Genomic DNA, 4,500 nt, shown 5'->3' on the forward strand with positions numbered 1-4,500 from the left:
ACGCAAGAAGTATCACGCTTTGAAAACCGGTAGGATGGAGGAAGATGTGGCATTGGAGAGACATTTTAAACCCCTGGTCGAACCTCTGAAGCAAATCGCGGAAAGTACCGCTAATGTAGAGGGTAACGTCGGTGTTAAAACTGAGACACCATCGGTGAGTACGAACGTCGAAGCAAAGAGTGCGATATCAAAACCGAAAAGAAAAGACGCACATGACAAAAGTGGGAAATTATTGGACATGTCGTGGGATTATTCAGATACGTTCGCATTGCCTTCACCAAAAAAACGGATACGATTAGACGATTCTCCGATATATCTTACATCGAAGAAAGCACCTCTATACGAGCAACCGCATGAATCGAACGACACTCTACCCATTGATGATGATGATGAGAATACTGTTTTCGAAACTCCGGATGAGCCGCTCGCGACATCCATTAGACATCAGTTACAAACGAGCGCGGGACAACAAACGTTGCGCGATCACCTTGGTCCCCTGGGACAACAATACTTTGGAGCGATGTTAAGCGGTGGAAAAGATACAACTATAGATCACGTTTACGGGATACGTTTCGATAATGATGAACCGACGCTAGGTGATAAACGCATCGACGTGGACAGAGACGATAATATAATCATTGATGGAACAAGATATATGGGAACACCGGGTCTTTACGAGCTGATATTCAAGAGAATACCCGACGATACCGTGTACACCGAGGCCGACAAACACAAGTATACAAGTATACTGCTGGCGACGAATGCTCACAGACGCGGCTACAACCCTCTAAATCCTATACTCGGTAACAAAGGGTACAAGTATAAGAATATAATAAGCCCTCTGGTATCACACATGTCGAGCAATAAGGCGGTAGGGAAAGGCTTCTCCGTATCGCGAGATGTGATGACGTTAAACGAAAACAAAATCGATTATACGTATTGGAATGATCCCAACGAGCTGGTGGATCGTTTACGATTACTGGAAGCTTCGCGTAAAGCTGGCAACAATGTTCACGGCAATGAAATTTTATCAATTATCGAAGAACTCCGTGAAGCTGGCCTCATTATAAATTAAGCAGCGCAGCGTTGACACGAGTCAGTCAGTCGATACTGCTCGTGTCGAAATGTCGATGGATAAGTTTGGAACATCGCGAAAGAATAACAGTTCCAGAACTGTTCCTGTAGAACGATGGGATGAATACGTTGAAAGTTATGTACATGAAAATGCCCTTTGTCTAAACGCGGCTAAAGATTTTGACGCAAAGTCTCGCAAGATACAACATGTAGCGCAACCGGAAGCCGATAGTGACGTTGCAACCAAACAATATGTGGAAGAGCGTTTTGCAAAATATGCGACTGATAGTTTGCGCGACTTTGTGAGCAAACGATATGTACAAGATAATACTCTTTTTATATCTGCCGACCGTAAATTCTTTGATACAAAAGGGGTCAAAATACGACATGTAACGTGGCCGGAAGCTTTCAATGACGCTGCACACAAAAATTATGTGGATGAGAATTTTAAAGTGTGGAGAGAGCAGATCGCAAAGCATGTGAAGGAAAATATTAAAACGTTGAAAGATCAACTGGAAGAAAATATTAAAACGTTGAAAGATCGACTAGAAGAGAATATTAAAACGTTGAAAGATCGATTGGAGGAGAATAGTAAAACGTTGAAAACTGAACAGGAAGTAATCAGGGCGAAAAGCATACAGAGTATGAATGATCTTCATCAAAACATCAATCTGTTAGTTGATATGATACAAGAAAAAAATAAATCTAAGAGAAAAAATACTGATACGAAAGTAGAAGAAAGTAAATCTATGAAAAAAGATAAATAAATAATGGAATATTACAGTTAAATCAGTATACACATAGACATAAGCACGAGAAAAGTCATTCCATAATGGTGAAGGAATCATCAAAGATTAACAAACGGAAAAACAAAAAGCAGCGACTCGTGGACGAACTGCATGCTTCGGCGAGAAAAAATTTTCCTCGTAGGCGCGTCATTGTACGCGGATACGATGATCTGTGGCAAGCCGATGTGGTAGAGATGCGTCCTTATGCGCGAATTAACAAAGGTCATCACTATATACTTACGGTTATTGATGTGCTGAGCAAATACGCATGGGCTGTGCCGCTGAAGAGTAAGAGCGGAAAAGAGGTAGCTGAAGTGTTCACCAAGATAATTCGAGACAGATGTCCGAAAAATTTGCAAACCGATCAAGGCAAGGAATTTTACAACGCAGATGTTCAGAAACTAATAAAGAAACACAACATCAATCATTATTCGACGTACTCAGTAATGAAGGCCTCCGTCGTGGAACGATTCAATCGTACGTTAAAAAATAATATGTGGAAAATGTTTACATTCAACGGAACCTATAAATGGATCGATGCGCTGCCGAATCTCGTATCGCAGTACAATGGGTGTAAACATCGAACCATCGGAATGCGTCCTATAGATGTTACCCCCGCGATCGCCGATAAGCTCCTGAATACAGTGTACAGCAACGTAAAAATTGCAGCGCCTGCTAAATTCAAAGTGGGCGATTATGTACGTGTTAGCAAATTCAAGACTGTCTTCGAGAAGGGTTACACACCGAACTGGACAACCGAAGTATTTACTATTGCCAAAGTACAGACAACTAATCCTGTTACTTATCTGCTCGAGGATTTTCGCGAACAGCCTGTCGCTGGAGGATTCTACGAACATGAACTGCATCGTGTTAATAACCCTGATGTATACCTGGTGGAAAAAGTATTACGCAGAGAAGGTGACAAGGTTTACGTGAAATGGTTGGGATTTAGCAATTCATACAACTCATGGATAAACAAGGATAATATATTGTAAAATGTATTTTATTGTATTAAAATAATCAATAAACAATTTTTGTAATTTGAACCTTTATTGACAATACCAATCGCAGGCTGCTATCGAACTAAGTTCTATTTTTATATAAAAATATATTTTATTATCGCATTCGACATATATCCTAACCTAATATATATTTTACCTTAATCGGGGTACACTTGTAATATATACATTTTAATATATACATTTTTTTTTATAGCGGTATACGATAATGTCCCCATGGTAACGTATCGATTGATTCTGGTACGATATATCGCTTGTCATCGTACGGACTCAGAGCGATTTTCGTTTCGGACACTGTGTACACTTCGTGCAATTTTGATCTAATGCATGATTGTTGGCGAGTCGTTTCAATCTCCTCTTTCAAACATTGTGTATAATCATTAAAAGTTATCGTTCGCGTTACGACATTACTCTTAACGCCTTTGGCCTTTTTTGTATCCCTTTTACCGTTCACTCTCAACGCGTACATCTTCGCTCTGAGACCGACGAATTCCATCATTATCGCTCCATTGTTTTCGTCTTTCATCAAACCCGGAACTTTCTTATTTACAAGCGGTATACCGTACACGTTGTCAGCGGGATAATCACTCGTATCAAACCTTGCAATATCACGTTTCATGTGCTCGTATACATCATCGCATTTGATGTTGTAAATAAGACTGTCAGTGTCAGTGTACATTATTTTACATTTGTCGCGATACAGAGGATACATGTACTCGTGATGAAATTCATACAAACAAACCTTTGATATATCGAGTATGCACATACCCACATAGATCGGCTTGTTAAATTTCACCTCAAGTTTGCGCAATTCAACGGCAACTAAATTTTCGGCGAAAACGCTTCTACTATGAAAATTTGGTTTTGCGATCATTGTCTCAGCACCGTACCTTCCATCCCATTTTGTCAACAGTTTTACATCTACATGATTGCGAACATTTTCCATCGTTTTGCCGAATACTGCATTGTTCATCAATTTGTACAAATTTTTTTCAAAATCATTGGTTGCACGCGTTCTAAATTGTGTGTTTAATTCGATATAATCGCGGAGCCATGGAGATTGAGCAAATTGAAGCACGCGGTATATCTTTACGATACGAAGACCATGACGCGTGCACTGCTGCAGGTTGCGATAATGAATAACATAACGTTGTTTATTGTATAGCGTCGCGAGAAGTTTTTCCTGTCTTTTGCCGGGTGGTTTATCACGCGTTGGGCAAAACGGTAGGTCAGCGTGTGGGTCATGTAAATCTTCCGGATACTCCAAGTCGACCTCGAGAATATAACCTATGGGTGAATCGATAGCGATTGAAGATACATCAAATTTTGAAAAGTCTGTAACCCATTGAAATTCAGCGTAAGGCAGCGGTTGACACATTGCCCACCCGTACAAGTTGTTTACGTCAAAGTACATCAGATACGACGACAATTTCGATGGATCGTAAGACTGCATGTACTTGTTATTGGCTTGCGCGTATCTACCGGAACATTGACTCAAGCCACCACGTATACCGCGTTCGATGAACATGAGCATATAAATGTCAGTGAGCAACTCAAAATTTATGCCGGTATGTTTCAACATTGCATCCCACGTAAAACCTGGCAAAGTATAATAATAC

This window comes from Odontomachus brunneus, unplaced genomic scaffold (assembly GCF_010583005.1).
Source record: "Odontomachus brunneus isolate Ranch 3 - 2012 unplaced genomic scaffold, Obru_v1 Obru_scaffold_116, whole genome shotgun sequence".
Taxonomy (NCBI): domain Eukaryota; kingdom Metazoa; phylum Arthropoda; class Insecta; order Hymenoptera; family Formicidae; genus Odontomachus; species Odontomachus brunneus.